The sequence below is a fragment of the Ammospiza caudacuta genome, chromosome 20 (assembly GCF_027887145.1).
Source record: "Ammospiza caudacuta isolate bAmmCau1 chromosome 20, bAmmCau1.pri, whole genome shotgun sequence".
NCBI lineage: Eukaryota > Metazoa > Chordata > Aves > Passeriformes > Passerellidae > Ammospiza > Ammospiza caudacuta.
The window spans coordinates 10,259,731-10,279,778 of record NC_080612.1 but is presented as its reverse complement, the minus strand read 5'-3'; the positions used below and the strand labels follow the sequence as shown (position 1 = coordinate 10,279,778).

The following is a 20,048-nucleotide window of genomic DNA, read 5'->3' as shown; positions in this document are numbered from 1 at the left end:
ATTAAATCCCTACAATTTCACATGGAAACTTCTAGCCAAAAGGAGTAAGGGCTGGGTGATTTCCTCTTCTAGTCAAAGCATTTATTTTGAAAGGAATATTTATATTTTTAAAACATCTAAACAAAGCAGGAGTTCATGTTGCTTTGTCCTTCACATCAAGAGATTCTCCACTGCTGAATGTAAAAGTCAATGGATTACAGCATCTCCTGGTGAATCTCTGCAGGCAAAAGAAGATGCTGCCTTTTAGAAATAAAGATGAAATAGAAATAAATGCAGCTTAACAATAGCAACATGACAAACAACTCTATTATTCAGCCTCTGATTTCCATTCAGACTCCTCATTTTTTGAAGTATTTCTTTTCTACTTAATTATTCCAAGAAAATTGAGATTATAGGATTGAACATACTGCCAACAACCTGAGGTATGGAGTGCAGAGTGAGTGCTTAAACTTCAGCTGCATAGGTGGTAATTATTGTAATTGGTGCATGTGAAGCAAATATATCAAGTAGTGTAGAGTTCAAACTCGTGCCAGTCAGTCTCCAGTTGGCACCAACATTTCTGTCAGGAGGATACAGAGGTCTCAGCAGGACTTATTACTGGCAACTCTTCAACACTTCTCTTCTCCAAATGGTTTCAAGGGGATTTGGGTGGGAAGAAAGATAATTTTTAACAAATTAAACTACCTACAAATGGCGAGCTGCCCAGAGCCACCTAGTCTGCCTTAGTCACTACTACCAAACCATTTAAAAAAAGAAGATTAAAAATATCACTGCTGGCAAAATTGCCTACCTGGCTTTAACAACTTCATCAGATCCCTGCAAAATTACCCAAACATGTGCAGTACACCATGCTACAAGTGAGTGTAAAATATGTCCAGAGTAAAAGGTAGAGCAGAATATTCACTCAGTGTGTGTTTCTCAGAAAACAACCTCAAGTTACCAGAATCCAAATATCCCTATAAGGACATGTCCTATAGTTTAAAAAAAAAATTAAAATCAGTTCTTAATTGAAATTTAGAAGGATTAGGAGGAATGGTGATTTCCCATTAGTATTTATCTCCCAGCATTTGGAAGGTGCAAATCAGAGCTCAGCTCTGCACTCTGAGCTCTCCCAGGAGCCTCTGCCCTGTGCCAGATTGATGTCCAGCTGCTTTGTTTAGACCTTGCTAAAATGCCTCTTTCTAATGGTGGATTTGTCATTTCTAGCAGAGGTCTCCAAGAGAAGATTTGAGTTTAATGCACAGCAATAAAAAGAGGAATATGAGAATTCTTGCTCTCTTTAGTGTCAGCTTTGGTTAAGACATATGAATGCACATGAATAGTCTTGTCAGAATCTCTGGGGCTACTGACATTCAAGATCTAACATATTATTACTTCTGACCAGAACATTAGCTGCTGTGCAGGAAGGAGAAGGGAAAGAGGAGAAAGGGATAATGACAGGACCACTCCCTAATCAGACAGAAATTGTTATGGATTTCTCTGGCTGGAAATCTCTGAACAGAACTTTTCTGCTGTGAAAATACAATGCTCACCTTCTCCAACCTGATTGTAGAGCCTCTTTAAAATCTGCAGCAGGAAAAACAAAAACCAGCATCTTTTAATGCCTGATCTTGCTCATTTTACTCATGGAAAGGATCCTAATTAACCTATAAATAATGACTGTACAACCAAGTATTACATCCTTGTAAAGGACATGTGCTAAGGAAGGCTTGAGCATTTTAAGCTGCTGACTCTGTTTTTTACCATTCCTTTGAATCACTATTTTCAGATACAAATAAGCTAATTAATTTAGTTAAAATGAGGTAAATTTCATTCCAATCTCAGCATATATCAAATCTGGACACCGCTACCATGGAAAGATTTGTTCACCAGAGGCAAAAACCTTCCAATGTCCTCCTGGCTGAATAAAAATGTATTTCAGATATTTTTAGTTGTTATTGTTTGTAATTCATTTCTAAAGTAATTGAAAATATCCAGATATTGGTTTAATCATTATTTTTGTGCTCTGAAATTTGAGCTGAAGGAGGACAACCAAAGGGAACACCCTGCCCTTTGTGAAACCACCTTGAGAATCCATTCAGGAGCTCCAGCACATCAGACAAAGGCCTGGATTTGTTTGGAGCAATAAATGATAGAGGCCTTTACATATTTGAAGTGCAACAGATGGTCCTGCAAGGAGAACAGAATGACTGGCAGACAGCACTTCGTTAGAGGGGCTTGGAATGTCTTCAGCAATTACACAGGCAGTGTTTTGGGGGGAAGCCCTGTCATCTCTGGGATTCTTCCCATGGAAATTGCTGTGATTTCCTTGTTGAGATGCTAAAAAATGGTATCTGCTAAAACCCAGGCAGGGAACTGGAAAAGGGAGCACCTTTGGCCCTCCCAAGGCTGCTCAAGATGAGGCTTCACCTGAGAAGAGAGATAGGAGTAGAAAAAGAATTAAATCAGCATGAAGGCGAAAAAACTTTGGGCACATAACTGTGAAACTGTAAATCCACGGCCAAGTATTCCATGGAAGTGTAATTCAGGAAAAAAGCCAAGGTTTAGCACAAGGTCCAGCAGGCTTTCAGAAATTGGGAAGTCTATAGGTACAACAGGCAGAATATAAAGGGGAAAACACCCAAAATACCTGAATTACTGAATAAGAACCTCCTTTCTCTGGGAAACTGGTGATTTTTGAGGAGTCCTCCTCCACATGAAACACTGTGGCTGCAGTTCTTCAGGGCAGGGGAAAGGGAGTTTTTTGAGGCTGTCCATTCTTTCCATTTTCACAGACAATCTACTTCACAAGCCAGCAATTAATAACTACAATTTCAAAGCAAGAGCAATAAAATGCTGATTTTCTTCTGTAGATATAGCTTAGAACAATTTAACTCCCATCTCCCCCATCGCTGTCATTCCAGGATTAAACTGTTCCAAAACCTTCCCCACCAAATCCACTTGGAGTAAAATTTTCTGTGGCAACACAGGCACAAGAACAAACGTGTCCTTTCCCAATGTAACTTAAATGTTGATGGAATCATAACTGCATTACTCCCTCTCCAATTAGCAGCAGCATTCTTTATGTTTGCTTACGAAGCGTGAACCGTTCGCTTGTCACTACAAAGACCTTCTGTGGAGGACCTAAAAATACAGCCCCAGCAATTAAAATGACAACAACAGAGGTGGATTGGTCACATCATGACACAAAATATCCAGCTGTTTCTTCCCAGCACAAGGACATGAAATATTATGAGGAAATTCTGACAGGCTACGTAACGCTGCTGGATATTCTGGGGGAAATCTGGATTTCCAAGAAAGGAGGAGATTGATGTGGAACTATGTCTGAGCTCACAGATTGATTTTTTCCACTTGATCAGGATTGTTATTCATGCTTTTTTATCTGTACAAATTTCCCTTTTTTCTCTGCTGGAACTTTATTTTGTGAGAAATTCTCTAAATCTAAGAAAAATTCGAGGTGGAGTATCCTCAAAAATAAGGCAAAAAGTGATCTGATAGGGTTAGATTTAGAAAATCAGATTTTAAACTTACTTAATTTGGTTGTGTTAAAAACATTCTAAGAGTTTATTAAGACCATAAGTCTCATTATAACAAACAGAACATCTTTTATAATCACATCTGTCTGCTGCTGGTTCCTGCCTATTCTGTTTCCCAATCAGATGGGAAGTTATTTGTAATGCATGTGGGGAATTTTAAAAATAATTTAGAATATATATTTAAATAATAAGAAAGGCTGAAAATGAAATGTTTCAGGTTAGTTTTTCCTAGTTAGCATTATAGGAGGTAGATGTAGAGATATAAATATAGATATATTTATCCAGAAGTGATATTTAGCTTTGATTTCTAATACAGCAGGAGAAAATAACTGACACACACAGAACCAGCCACTCAAGGGGGGAAAAATACCCAAACACTGTCTATAGAATCCACCTACAGATATGTCCTTGGAGAAAAACTGATGAGAAAATTATCAGGCAGATTTTTCCTTGCTGTTTCCTTCCTGGAAGTTTTTGCCTCTCCTAACAGCACAGCCATGGCAAGTGATATGTATCAGAATTCATCCATGCAGTTTATTTTGCACATCAAATTGATTATCCATGACTTCTTAGGCAAACACAGGAATGCAAAAAACATGTCAGCTGTTATAGACAGAATATATGGGCATTGCTCTCCTTACCTCACATTTAGAAAGAGCAGCAGATAATGAGCTCAACCATTACCTTGAGAATAAATTTCATTTCCAAGTTCAGGAGTATCTCTGGATTCTCATCTGTTTTGTGAACCAGAACTTACAGGTAGCTCATAACATTTGTCTCCTGAGCTGTGTTTGTCTCCAGAGTAATTGTCATAAGTGGGCAAAGGCTTTGATGTCCTCATCCTCATGCCTTCAACCATGATGACCTTACAGACTCAAAGCAATCACTGCAAATACAGAAGACAAGGAAAAAATTTAAGAAATAAAAGCCCTGTCTTTTTCCTTCCTTAAATTCCCAGAATTCATCTTCAGATTCATGCCTGTAGCAAAAAAACAAAAACAAAAAAACAAAAACAAAAAAAAAATCAGACTAAAATATTACCCTTCTGTATGTTTCATCTGAAGCAATTGCTTGGCAACAAACATCTCTTGCTCTGCAGTGAATTTATTCACATCAGGAAAAACAGAGCAGAAAGGTGTCTGGTTTGAAAGTTTCCAAATCAGACACCAGGCACAAAAACCCAGAGTGACAGAACAGGCAAGACAAAACCTGGGACCATTCTGGGGACACACAGAGCATCTTTTCCATCTTTTCATCAACAGCCACAGGAAATATAAGACAACCAAAAGTTTTGAGATCAGCAGGTTTTGACAAACCAGTAATTAATCCTGAGCTGTAATAATAATAATGTGTGTTTGAGCAATATGGCATAAATATAATTATTCTTTGCAGATGTTTGCTCTTCATTACAATGGAAACTGTTCCATTCTGCACTGTGGTAACACAGTGGGATAAGCCCCATTTTTATGAAGACACCAAGCACAAGATGTTCAGTCTCAGAAGGTGAATTCCAAGACACTGGGCTGATAAAGGCATTTGAGATTCTGTAAAACATATATCATACAATAATTACATTTCATTACGTGGTTTACAAAAATCTATTCACTGAACTACAGAAGCTTGTCAGGCATTCTTTATTCCCAAAGAATAACATTCATCCATGAAAACAGTCTGATTTAAATAACTGAGTGCTGGCAGATGAAAATTACTGGATAAAGCAAATAGTGTCTTATTGAAAATCAAAGCTACAAGTTTGAGTCACTCTTACTACTGAGATACTCACACCTGACCAGGCTTTAGGTACTGGAAATGCCATGTGTTTTCAGACACATTGGCCTGGCTGTTGACAGAATCCTTGCAGGATTCTGCAGTGAAATCAAACAAGTCAAAGTCTGGAAGGCTTGAAAACTTGGCCCCTGAATGAGTGCAAAATGCAAGTAAAACACGAAGTTGCAATCACAAGACAGGAGTGGAGATGGAGCTGCAGCTGGAAGTTCAATCAAACCCCTTTGTGTGAAGTGAGGGACCACTACTCAGTTTTGTATTTGGCATCAGACATCAGGACCTGTGGAGCAGAAAACCAGGGAGAAGGCAAAACTTGTGCTGGGAAGATCTGAAAGATTCAGGGAGGAAATTGGTGGGAAGTGCCCTTCCTCTCCTGCAGACCCTGCACAGCAACTGCAGGGAACAAACCAAAGGCAGGAGAACACAGCACAGGGATCCTAAAGCCACAAGGGAGCACAAGGGACAATCAACCCCTCTCCTGTCAGGTAGAGCAGAGCCTGTGTCAACAGGAATCACACACTCCCACTGTTGCTCAACAGATGTACTTGAACTAGAGATAAGGCACTTCAAAACTGCAGGGAAGTTATGTGCAAAAGGTGTTGCCTCCCGTGCCTCTCTCCATGCAGGGAGGGAACACCAGGCAGGATTCAGACACCCAATTCTGCAGTAAGGGAGGAAAAATGAGCACAAGAATTCTTGTCAATACAAATTATCCAGAGCAGAAGGTGGGGGACAACCTTATAAAGCAAAAGCACAGAGTCAATAATACATTTATAAATCAGAATACAGCAAGTACACTTACCACTGGAGAAAGCTGAGAGTAAATCTCTCCTGAAGAAGGCTTTAAGCCCATTTTCCCATTTCAAACCTGTATCACCAGTGAAGTGCCATAAATGAATATTCTCCTGCAGATAAAGTGGTTGTCTTCACCTTTTGGCAGCTGCAGTAAAAACAAAACAAATCCTGCAAGGAGCTTTTACTCCTGAGAGTAATCTCCTCAAAGAGTGAGGAGAAAGCAAGAGCTAAAATCACTTGCACAATCGTGTTTCATAACTGTTCCTAGGCTGGTGCTATTGCTCTTTCCTGAGTACAAAAAATGCACAAACTTTTCTCCCTCTTCTACTAAGAGGGAAAAAAAAAATCTGCTTATCTTTGGATACACAGAGACTTTGGAGGAGCTCCAAACAATGGAGCACTGTGTGCCCCACTCATCACACAGACACTGAAGAAAGAGTGTGGCAAAGAATGCACAAAGTATGTAATTACTGTTTCACAAGATAATTCCATTATTAATACATCCCCAAAGATAGCATGCACAGCGCTGCAGTTTAATTAGATGGTAACTGGAGGGGGTTTGAATTTATGAGGTAATAAATATATTTTGGACTAATAAACTCCAAGGCTGAAGTGTTTATTAATCTAGAATATAAAGATTACATAGTTGATAGGAGACAACCTCAGGTTGTGCTGAGATGCCTGTTGTTTATACACTTCAAAATTAATATTTTCCTCTTTTGGGAGCAAGATTAGAAAGCCAAGATTGCTGTGGATGGTGCTGAAAAATACCAGAAACTGCCCAACAGTTCTGTGTTCTCACAGGTAAAGGCTATTTAAGTCTCAGCAGATAGTGTGGTTTTTAAGGTTTCACCTTTTAATCAATTTATCACCTCCTAAACTATTCAGTACTGCAAATAAACTCCCTTCTGACACTGTCAGTGCCTCATTCTGATGGTAAAAACCACAGATTCCCCTGTAGGATAACCAGAGCCTTTACAAGGCTATCAGACCTCACCTCTGTTCCCCCCAGACTCTCAATTCCATCTTCATTTTCCTGCTCTTGCATTCACCTGCAAGACCGCATGAACAATTTTGGGAAATGAACATGGTCATAGAAACTTTTTGCCTGGTGCAGCACATGAAGGATTTGGGAACCAACTGTTGTGAGGATTTATATCCCAACCAGCTGTGCCAGGAAGTCAGAGGAATCAAATGGTCTCATCTATTAATTTGTCCTCAGGTAGTTACAACCAGAGCTTTATAAATTACCCCACAGCTCAGTCCATTTAAACCACATTTCTCTGCTCTTTTGGAAGTGCCAATGCCTCACTCAGGCAAGACAGAAGACCAGGAAAAAATGGGCATGATTGAAGTCAAAGACCAGTTTTGCTTAAGCCAAAGCTAAATTTAGGGCTGAGGGAACTGCAGAGAAAGAAAAAAGGAAGAAACATGAGGAGGAGAAACCTGTGGGATCTTGCAGGTGAATCAAGACTGAACAGTGCAAAGGAGCTGCTCCCATTCCTGGCTGAGTGATGGATGCTGGACAAAACCAGGGCAATGAACCCTGGCTGTGCCAAAGGAACTGTGGGGCAGGAAAAGAGGAGAGAGGTGAGACACACCACAGCTTGGATTTACTGGGGAGGAAAACCCTGCTTCTCTGAGCCAGCCTATGGTGCCAGCAGGAAGAAAGTATCATTGCCAAGGGCTGTAGAGATTTAAAGATATTAAAGAAACTGTTTATTAAGGAGCTTGGGTGATCCAAATAGAATTGGCTGTGTGTTCAGACAGATTCCAGGGTGTTCCACAGGTTCAGGGCAAAGGCCTCAACACTAATTCTTGAGAAGATCCTACAAATAAATCATGGAAGATGACAAAGAACCATTTCCAAAGCTCCTGCTTCTTCATTCCCAGGCTCACATCCTCTCACCAACTGCACCAAGTCACAGAACCAAGTTACCAATATTAAATCTCCAGGCAGTGTGTTATTCATACAGCTTATGGAGATGTCTTTACCCTCTGGAAAAACAAAGTTTAAGAAAAATGGCTTCATCTTTGGGGAGCAGTTTAAGTCTCAGGATAACTACATTAGGAAATCTAACTCTATTACTTTCTATCTTACATTTTATTACAAGATTGGTAATAGGAAATTACCAAATAAAATTGGTATTTTACTCGGTAATTTTTTTCCATGGGCCTCGTCTAATATGAAAGATGGTGATCATCAAATTTATTCAAGTTTTCCTGTCAACAACATCATTAACCAAATCCCTCAATTTCAAAGTAAATAAAAGCATCTGGGCTTCTTGCACAGCAAGACTGACTTGCATATTTAAGCCTCATATATAGATGAATCTGCACTGGACCAAATTTGCATATTAATGAAGGACTAATTGCTCTTTGCAGTCAATTTTATGCAGATGAATTTACTCCTCTCAGTACAATTTTCATAATGTTCGGAAAGAACCAAAAAATGTAAAACTTTGTAAAAAAGTACACAAATGTTAGACAATCAAGGAATAAATATCCTAATGGCTTCCAACAGCTTTACATTAAATTGTATAATTCATCTTTTATACTGTTGCTTTATTTTAACAGCCTCCCACAAAGAACAGAACAATCCATGGAATAACTTCAGCCTATTCCCCCTCCTCAGTCTCACATTTTAACAGCTTGTAATAACCCATTCTATGATCCAGTTTCCAGCTGGAAGGATGGAGCCTGAATTTTTAGGAGAAGTGAAATTTGCTAAACAGGAATTTATTTGCTCCCAGACATCCTCATGCCACAGGACAGTTAGGACAGAGTTTGTCCCACACATTTTTAAGGTGGTTTCCTATCCAGTTTTGCACTATTAAGGAAAAAATGTCCAAATCTTTGTTGAGCCTCCACTGAGGTAAAGTATAAAATATCAAAAGAAGGAGAGGAAAATTCATGGGAAAGAAAAACATCAAAAAATGCTAAGGAGAAAATTATAATAAAGGGGAAAAGATATGGAAGTAGAAGAGGAAGGGAAGTAGAAATGGAAGGAGAGAAAAATGATGCTTCAGTGTGTTTATCCAGGTCTGGCTGAAAAGAAAACGAGGATTTAGGAGAAAGTCCAAGGCAAAGCAAACAAATAAAAGAAAAAATGCAGCCACAAGTGTAGCCACAAAAAAGAAAAAGAACAGGAAAGATAATGAAATAAGAAATAAGTGAGAATCAGAGAGCACAGGATACATAAAGAAACAAATAAAAGGAAATACAAACCCCACAGTTTTTCCTCATTCTGCCAGAACAGAAGGGCAGAGTTAGTGGGAATGCTTCAGGAATGTGAATTTGCATGTATAGCCTTCCTCCTGCCAAAGAAAAAAGCCTTATTTTAACTGTGAAGACTGATAACCATAATATTTATATGTATCACAGAATCACTTACAGAAGACCATTTTAATCAGAAAAGGAATTGCATAAAGGAAAGTTACAGCTTTAAATGACTTGGAGGCCTTTGTAGAAGGAACATGGGAACACAGCTCACCTTCCCCACACCTGCCTTATCTCTGATTTTGTCCTTCTCTACAGCTTTTGCTCTTTTAACATCTCCTTTTTGAGGCAGAGAGAATTCACACAGATATATGATGGGTTTATAGTGGTACCAAGAAATCTTTTGTGGTTTTACTCTGTTTCTTCTCTAATTTCCTACTATCCCTCTTCCTGGGCCTTACAGATCTCCTATGATCCCACTATTTGGCCCCAGAGAAGCAACAGTTCATTAAAAAATTGTCATGTTCAAAATAAAATAATCCTCAGAATGAACATCTTTTGACTGAGCTGTCAAATTCTTCCAAAGAAGAACCAGAAAATCAGCCAGGAGGTCACTTTGGCATCTCTCCTTCTGCTCTTTCCCACCTTGATGGCTGAAGAATTTTTCTGGGATAAAATCACTCCTCCATGACCAATAAAAGCAAAAGTTTTATGGAGGTAAGATCCCATTGCATGGAGAAAAAGGGAAAAAAAGGCTTTAGGGAAGAGGAGTTGGCAGTAAATCTCAAACCAAGGAGAAGGACAGGGAAAATGCCAAGAGGCTTTCACTAGCACTCAAAAAAGAACAGGCCACAGAACAAAGACAAATAGAGTTACAAAATAATAACAGGAATAATTGGAAAAGAATGACAAATACTCCACCAGGAAAATATTGGAATGCTGCTGCTGAAGAATTCTCAGTGAGGAAGCAGCACTCAGTTCAGCTGGGCAGCCTGGAGGTTTGGCTCTTAAAAGTTATTTGACAACAAATTACAGCTCTTTGTGAATACTTGGAATTCTGGATTATTAATCCAAACTGTTTCCCTGTTTTGCTCATAGAGGAGAAGGAAGGGAAATGTTTCTCCTTTATAATTTCTGTACATTTATAATTTCTGAAACCTGCTCTGGGCACTGCCCCTCTTTCCCCAAAGATGTCTGGTTCAAGGCAGCAATGATGTGTGAATGTAAACAAAGATAATTATTCCAACAAGAACAAGATGTTCCACCCAAAATGATTTGCTTTCCAGTGCCTGAGATTCCTACTTCTAATCATCAAAAAAGGTTAACCTGACCAGATTTAATTAACCACTTAATACAAAAATAAAGATGCATAAAAAAGGGGGGAGGGAGCTCATGGAGGCAACAGTGAATCCAAATAAATCCCTCAGCAAGCACAAACTCTGGGCTGTTATCACCTGATTACACTGATGTAAGAATTCCCAAGTTTTTAGATCAACTAGGCACAGTTTTGCACTTGTCTATGTAGAACTTGATTAATAGATTGTTGTAATTATTATTAAACAAAGAGCAAAAAAAATAAAAAGCAAGAATCCCTAAAATTCAATGATAAAGTGAATAGTGTTATTTCTTAATACTGTGCTTCAAATTCATAGATGAAGCCAAGTGGTTTGTACAGATTAATTTCCTCATATGTATATGTGTGTGTGTGTGTATATATGCAGATATCAGACACATTCTTAAGACAAAGTCACTATTTTCAGTGAAAAAAACAGTTATATTCTGGAATATTCCCTAGTAATGAAACAAAAACCTTCTATTACAACAATAAAGTAATTTGCAAGTATTAAATGCCATAAATTTGGAATACTGCAAAATATTTTACATTTCAAAGAATGTTAGGAAATATTATTGGCCCTGGATCTCTGGACAGTGTGTGCAGCACTTGCTGGTTGTGCTCAGAGTTACCAAATATTGAGTATTAAAGAGGAGAACTGGGCATCAGCCCTTCCATTTTCTCTCAGTAAAGTTTAAACATCCCTTAAAATAAACAATTCAGTGCAAACCAACAGATCTGCTATTGATTCATTCTCTTCATAAAAAGTAACAACATCGTGGTAAATTCAATCTAGTCAACGAGAAGTTTATGAGCCTAAATCTATCAAAAGGGCAATGAAAGCTAATATATAGTGATTAAATAACAATCTGTGAGGAAAAGACACCCAACTTCCAATTCCAGGGCACTGGAATCATCTCCTGATGAAAAATAGGGTTTGAATTGTTCAGAGGACACTGCAGCCATTTGCCCTTTTTAACAGCCTGGGAGTTCACAGGGCAAGATTAACTTATCATTGAACTGAAGTGGATCTCAAATAAAGTTTTTTTGATTAAAATTTCCATTTCTGTGCCTCCTGGCAGTGCCAATATTGCTGGAGCAGGACATCAGCTGCAACACCAACTCTGGAATACACTGCCATAAACTGTAAATCAGCTTTGTCCTACTTTAATATTGGTTTAACAATAAAAAAAGAACTTGGTTGTTTAATATTTAAGTAGTACAATTATCCCTTTAGAACTGATCCAGGAGGACCCTTCATGGGTACAGAGTGTGAAAACAAGGAAGGGAATGTGGGTTTGCTCCACGAGGAGGGTTTGATTTGTAGGGCCCAGCTGAAAGGTGAATTTGTGTGTGCTGAGGGGACTCTGGAGCAGGGGAAATCTGTCCCACAGTGCCAGGGACAAAACTGAACAACAAAGCTCAGAGCAGGGAGCTGGGAACAACATCCCTGGCCAGGCTGGTGCCTTGGTGTGGAAGCCCAGACACAAGGGTGGCTTTCTCTGTATGGAAGCCAAGGTTAGAGCAAGTAAAGTCTCCCTTCCCATTCTCCTCTCCTTCCCATCTTTTGTCACTTCAGGCTGAGTGAACACAGAAAAATGTCAAGTTTTGGGAGGAACACTTTAAACATGAGCTAAATGTTGTCCCTGAGCAGAGAAGCAGGAATGTTCAGATGGCAATTTTTGTGTTTTGGGGGAAGGTCAGAGAGGAAGTCCTGCAGGGTGAATCAATCACTGCAGGGCGATTCTGGGTGCCAGTGCCCATTTGTGCCCACCCTGAGGACTCTGCTGTGCCACCAGGGCATGGCCAGTCTGCCCAGCCAGAGGAGCTGTGGGTGCCATGGGTGCCATGGCTGCAGCACACACGTGAGGAACACAAGCACAGAGTTATTCACTACTCACACAGATGGGTAAGGCCACTCTGAGATCTCTGCAGACTTGTGAAATCAGGATGACGTGTCTGGAATTCTTCCTCTGCTCTCCACTGCTGAAGTAACTCAGGCAAATGCAAGTTGGCAGCTCCTTTAAAGACTCCAATTTACCCATTTTACATAATAACTTTCAGCTGCATTAAACACAAACACACAAAAAAACCCAGGTAGCACCAACAGTGAAATCTAAATTTGGATTACTCACAGAGAAAACACACGAATGCTGAATGATTTTGCAATTAAATCAGAAGCAAAATGAAGTCATTTTTACACTAAGCTGGATTGTCCATGGGACACATCAGCCTGCACCCAGAGGGAAGTGTAGGAGCAAAGTTCTGCACCTCCTGAGGCAGCTGAGGAATGGCAAATACATCCTCACACCTCTAGACCTGCTGGTTCCTCCCAAATCCAGAACAATCCAGTCTCCTGGGGCATTATAAAGCCCTTCTCAGAACAGCCCTGCCAAAAGCAAAGTGCACATTTCTGTATTAAAGATTCTTTATTCCATAGCTCCTGCTGAGTGCATGGCTGTCCCACTCCTTGGGTATTCATTTATTTGTTGCTGGGCACAAGAAAACCTGAAATCATAACTCTCAGATTGGATCCATTTGGTATTTCAATTTCCAATCTAAATTTTAATTAACTCTTTTACTTCAGCATTGCATTTCATCATGATGAACTACTTGGAGCAATACACAATACAGAAGCTCTATGGAGTAACTGAATGTAAAAATATTTACTTAGAAATTTCCATTTCTTTTTCTCCAAACTGTTAAAATAGAATGTACAGACCCAGTAACAGAAATATGAGGTGACAGAAGAGAATGGGCCAGATCCTGGTGAATCCACTCCATTTTACAGGCACATAAAACTGAACTGGCCTCAGCTTGATATAACTGATACATCTCAAAAATGAATGATAGACATGAAATGGCAAAAAGGCTGGTGAGCCAAATTCATCTTACTGGTTTTGGGTTTATTTTCTATTATTCCCTTTCTATATTTTCAAAATATTCCTTAATGCTCTTTCCTTTCAGAAGGAAATGTAAGTCTATCAAAATAATATTTACAAGCTCAGCTGCAGCATCCTCCATGGTAATTCAGCCTGGCTGTTTGCTCCTCTTTGTGAGGAATAGTTCTGCTTGAGCTCTCCAAGAGAAGAAAACAACTCTGTTTTCCTGATATACTTCAGATTCAAATTATTGAAGTGCAGGATGGAGAAATGAATTAGATAAAGGCAAATGTGGAATTCATACCTGGCTGCTGTGATGAGCTCGCTGGTAACTGATAAAGCTGTGAGTGTTAAAAGAACTTTAATGAGAAATGATATTGACCTAAGTGCCAGTGTTATCAGCACTACTGCCTTTAAAATAAATGAAATTTAAAAATATTTAACTTGCACTTCAGCAGTGTCCACTGACAAATATTTTAGTTTAATATCTACCTCTGACTTCCATTAAAATACCTTTAGATGAGAATATCAAAAGCAATTTCCATCTTAGTTTGCTACAGTCCCATAACTTTTTATGCTCTTATCATTAAAAACAATTCCACCTTTTTTCCTCTGAGTAACTAATTCAAAGACAGATGTAACACACATTTTTTGCTACCTCCTCTCTAAATTGACAATATTGTTTCTGTGCAGCCTTTCAGAAAGTTTCCAGCTGCAAACAACAGAGCCCAGAGCAGAGGGGCTGCTGTTCCTGGTTACTGCTGGAAGAAACCCCAAACTATAAAGTAACTCTCATGATTAGGATGAACTATCAATAATAATCTATTTTTTAAGTGCAGCATCCTATAAATCCTCCTAATTAGTAAACTAGATGTCTTCTTTTTAGCAAACAATCCCCAGCCTCCCTCCTTATTTATTTCCCTGAATTCAATTATGTTTGCACCTGCTGGCCCAATCACCTAAATGACAGATTCTGGATGGAAGGGAGAAGCTGGGCCATAAACAATAATTTCATTAGAGTTCAATTTAAAGGATTTGCCTGCACCTATTTTCTCTGCTTTATGAAGAATGTTGATGCTGTTTCCTCCTCTGTGGCTCTGCTCTCCTGTCAGGAGATGCAACAACAGCAACAAGAATTTCACACTGCTCCCAGTCCATCCTTCACTGCTGACTCCATTGGATTCTCCTGCAGGGGAAGGACCATTAGGATAAACAGGGAAGGAATGATTTCCAAATCTGGGCTGAAAAACTGATGAAAGTCAAAAAATTTAGTTGGTTGCTAAAAAGGAATTTTGTAAAATAAAGGTTAGGAAATATTTCTTTAGAATACAAAAATAACAGAATTACTTCTGCCATGAAAAGTCATGGAGGAGGAGGAGGAGGAGGAGGAGATATTCCTGATGGTATTTACCTAAATTTTACTTTAAAATCCATCTACTCTCAAAATCAAATCAGTTATTTCCCCCAAAACCTTCCAGAATTAAATTCAGTCTCTGGATGACAAACTCTGAAAATTTGGGGATGGAATTTAAGCCATTCTCTACCTTGAAGGATTAAACAAGATAGAGATGGATCCCAAACTGTGGATGTTGAAACTCAACAACATCCAAACCATCACAGCTCTACAGCTCAGGTGTTCAAAGAAAACCACATTTCCTCCCCTCACCTGCAACACAACAAACCTTCAAAATATGTTCTGAAGCTGTCACACCTTGAATGTTAAGCCAATATTGGCAGAATTATCAATTTACAATATTTATCTCCCAATGAACAGTAATTGGGGTGAGTGTGTAAAATTGGATTTGTATAAATGAAAACAGCAACCAAAGGGAGGCAAACAGGCAGCTAAAGCCCTGAGAGAGGAGCTTTGGAGAGAGGAACTGCACAGCATTTTTATGTAACACGTGGGGAAACTGTGCAGCATGGGAGTTCTGAATGTTAATTCTGCAGCTGTACTAAATCCAGTGTGTCAGACTCTGTCTGCAAGCAAGCCAGATTTAAGGAAGCACATTTGTACTGCAGCATTGGAGGCTGAAAAATGGTTAACTTGGTGAAGTTCATCAGGAGGAAGTTTATCTAGGAGGCTAAGATGAATTCCAGTATTCCTTCAGCAGTGTTTCACTTCAGAAGTAGCTCTTAGTTAAATAGTTAAGTACTTTCCTAAGTATTCTTTCATTAATTCTCTCCATTAATGAAGAAAAGCATGGCATGAGCTAGAACTCTTCAATTAAGATAATGATTATCATAACCAGATGTTTTGTTTGACAGCTTGAAGGATATGGGTGTGCTGTGATTTAGCTCAGAGATTTTAGTTCAACTCAAGACTTCCATTAAATAACCTCACCCTCATCTCTGATTGTATCAATCACAAAACCCCCATTCTGAGGAGATGTTTGGGGTCTCTTTTTTTGTGACAGAAATGTAAACAAGCTGCTGAGGGCTGGGGTTGAGCAGAGCAGGCAGGAGCGGGGCACATGGCAGGGAGATAACAGCCGTGGTCAACAAGCACCCCGTTATCTCCCTGGAGCAGGCACAGGAGCTGGGCCTGCCCTCACCCACGGCTGCAGACAAAGGCTGGGGCAGGGGGAAAGCCAAGGATCAGCTTCCAATGCACCTCAGCACTGCAAACAGCACCCAGCTACTGACAGAGCTGGGACAGAAACACGGAAGGCACAGGGGAAGTTCTTCTGTGGAAATGAACTTGTAGATTGCAAACGTGGTCTGGTCAAAAATTCATCTCTAAAATTCATCTCTGCATTTCCTCCTAAACCAGACAAGCCTGGCCACTGTGCTTTGGCTGAACAGAAACAAAAGTTCAAGTTAGTGGTTGCTTTCCAAAACAAAAATAATTTTCAGAGTAAGGAGTACTTTAATTTCACTCTACCTTCTAAATTAACGCCTCTGTCTTAAGTTTTACAGCCTGATTTTACAGACACAGCAATTACTTTTAAATTTGGTAAGATGTTTAGTCAACTTCAAGCAAAAAAAAATCCTTTTCATACTTGTAAAGTGTTATAGGCATAATCTGGATGATCTAATTACATGACAAACATGGTCTGATTCATGGATAACACCTCCTAATAAACGAACACACCTCTGGTAAAACAAAATCTTTTGTTAGAGAAGTAGAAAAGGCCCCCACATCCTTAAGAGAATTTAAAATATTGTCACCAAGCTAAAAACAGCAAGTAAATATTAACTCTGTGAAGTGCAAAACAAGTTTTATTGACCTGTGAGGTAAATATTGACTGAAATGAAGCAAATATTTATGTCCTGATGTTAAAGGGATGAATCCCTTTCACCACAGCAAACAAGATTTTGTCTACTACATTTCTGGGTTTGCATTTATTCCAAAAGGTCTGAAAGGAGATATTTCCTTTTCCAGACATCTGCTTTTTAAAAACAAAACTGTCTTTCCTCAGTGACTAAATTGGATGTGCACCCAGAGGGCTGCAATATTGTACAACACACAGGTTTGACAAATTGCTTTCAGACAGAAAACTCACTTGACTAAAACCTGACCAGACAACAACATCCAGGACCCCTCTTTGATCCCTGAAAAGGTAAACAGAGAGTCAAATTCCATTTTATGGGTTATGGTAGGAGATTAATTTGGGTTTGGAACATGAAATGTACTGTGTATCACACACATGGTGGCATTGCCAGGGCTGTCCTGTGCAGGGCCAGGAGTGGGACTTGGACGATCCCAGTGGGTCCCTCCCAACTCAGGATGTTCTTTGATTTAACAAGGAAAATACAGAATAATTAAGGATATTATAACTACTAGCAGGTACTACAAATGGAATATAAATTAACAAACCCATCTACTCCTTCCTGGTAAATCCCCTCATGTTTACACACATGAGAATTCATTGTACAATTGAACGATCCACACGGGGATTCACACGTTCAGATGAGCAAATTAGACGAGAAAAAAACCCCTAATTCTGAGAAACTTCAAAGATCCTGTTGAAAATTCTGGCACCTTTAAGGACACCCATTAGAGAATACCCACGTCATGATCATTACATCTTCTGACCTAAATACCTCCGTAATGCCCTAAGAGCAGCAATTACCACACACCTCCCGAAATTCCTGCACATCTGAATAATTTCTGAGTCACTGGATTGAACAGATCCCCCAGTGTCACTACAAGAAAAGGCGGTTCAGGAAACGGCTTCTCCACCTGGTCCTGATGAGCACGGGAGCTGCTCCTGCCTGCAGATAAAGACAGAGGCTGAGCACCCTCCTGTGCAGGGAGCAAAAACTGCAGCTGTCCTTTGTGGCTCCGCCGGCTGATTCTCATTCAAGGCTTTATCTTCGCCTAAAAAAAAAAAAAAAAAAAAAAAAAAAATAAAACAAGACTCCGGGATCTAATTCAGCTTTGGAACAATGACATGAGAGCACTGCAGAGGAATTACCCTCAGTTTAGAATGACTTCACAGGAATGAGCAGGCTGCCCTACACAGAGGGCTTGTAAGATTTCTGGAAACCTCAGGGAACGGGGTGATGTCATTGCAACACAAAAATATCTGCTTCGAATTCCTCACGAGTCTCCTTGACAAAGCCTGGAGGATCGGGGTTCAGCAGTGAAACTCAGCCACCACCTCAGGGCTGTTCTTCACTGTCTCGGATACAGGAGCTGTTTGCTTGGGCTCAAAACACAAACTGAAGTCAGGGCTTGTAGAGTTGCAGGAGCCAGTTTTGAAAAGATGGAGCACTCAAAGCTCAGGAAACATTTGGATTTTAAAGGTTATTTGAGCCTCTTGGCAGGACTTTCAAATCCTTCAAACAGTTTAAACTAAACTCTCTTAATTTTGCAGAAGTCTTCCATGCTCAAGCAGCATTTTGGGTAAAATGAAGACAAACCAATAAAGCCTTTGAATATTCAGGACATTCTGCTATCCTACAGACTCTCACCAAAAAGCCCATTTTTTTATCATATCATTAACTAAAATTGCTTTCCCTGTATCTGAGATCAACTCCTTTAAATTCCACCCCAGATGATGCTGCACACCTCATTTTAAAGCACCAGCTCCCTCTGATGAAAAAAGGTGACACAAAAGGTGAAGATGGTAATCCCTTAACCTGCTCAGTTTTCTGCAGAGTTCCTTTAGGACACAAAACATATTCTTCTAATATTTCTGCCCATAAAACAAGCTCTCAGCAACTTCTAGGAGGGAGGAACTGTTGCTGCAGAGGTCAATACTGAGCTGCCAGGGCATCCCAGGCAGAGCTCCACAAGGATCAGAGTTTGTTCCAAAGTTTTCATGCACTGAACAACCCCAGGAAGAGCAGGTACACACTGATGGAAAGTGCTAATTGCACCAATTAAGGAGGTACCACCTGTTCCTGGGAGGATGAGAAAGTCTGGGACACTTCTGAGTGTATAAACACCTGAAAATGTGCCTGGGCACTCTGAAATTTATTGGTGTCCTGGGAGTAGAATCCAAACACAGATTGGTAAATTTATCACCAGGTATTCCATGACCTAATGTGCCCAATGCCCATGGGAAAAGACTTCCAATTTTCTGTGAATAATCTCCCAAATCTCTCCTGTGTCAGGAGTTACTAAATCCAGAGGTCATTAATGGCACTAGGAAAACATACCTGTTAAATAACAACATCTCTGAAGAGTTACACACCTTCTAATGAGCTGTGAATTGGAGATAAATCAGCAAGTGACCTGCATGAACAAACACCATTGATTAATAAGCTGCCACGAACTAATTTCATATTTTCAGTGCATGTGGCAATGAGAAACAGTTTGAGAACAACGTGGATTTAAAGCTACATTTGTACTTTAATGCATTTTATAATTACAAAAAAGAAACAGCTGAACAAATCTTTTATATTTATACCCTTCCAAGCGATGTACAGAAGGCATGCATAATTTCCAATCATAAAACACTGTTTAAAAATAAAAGATTTATAATTGCTCTCCCTGATTTGAGAAGCAAATTAAGACTTTTTTCACATTGTCCTCCATAATCCAAACATGATGTGAGTGAGTGACTGAGCAAAGAGTGGGAGAATGAACAATATGGCACAGCAGAAGCCAAACACAACAGGTTTGTGTTATCCTTGGAAGGATGGGGACATGGCCATAATATTTTTTGAGTGCTTCCTGCCAGGCATCTGAAATCTGCATTGGTGCTGTTACTGAGCAGTATTGAGATAATTAGAAAGAAAAATTACACAAATGAGAAAGGTCTTCTGAGTTCAGAGGGCCTACAGGAACAGGAGTATGTTTAATACTTTAGTATATTTGTAATAACCAGCGCAGGTTTCTTCCAATCCATCAGCCACAGCCCAAGCAAAATGCAGAGGATATGTGACCTGAACTTTCCAGTCGGGAAATTCTAGGCACAGTTTCCAAAAACATCATAAAAGTAGACCAAATTGCCTCCTCAAAACCTACCTCCAAGAGACACAGAGTTTTCAGCTACTTCCTTGAAAATAAAAGAGAATATTTGTTAGATGGTGGCACTGAACACC

At 39.6% G+C, this 20,048-nt stretch overlaps 1 long non-coding RNA gene across 1 annotated transcript; it reads right to left on the bottom strand.

Moving 5' to 3' along the window:
- Positions 1 to 17,097: 17,097 nt before the first annotated feature.
- LOC131566626 (uncharacterized) lies at positions 17,098 to 19,996 on the bottom strand. The gene is made up of 3 exons (XR_009275565.1): positions 19,972 to 19,996; positions 19,161 to 19,236; positions 17,098 to 17,874 (listed from the first exon to the last, which is right to left on the bottom strand). It is a non-coding gene; the product is annotated as an uncharacterized LOC131566626 (long non-coding RNA).
- Positions 19,997 to 20,048: the final 52 nt, after the last annotated feature.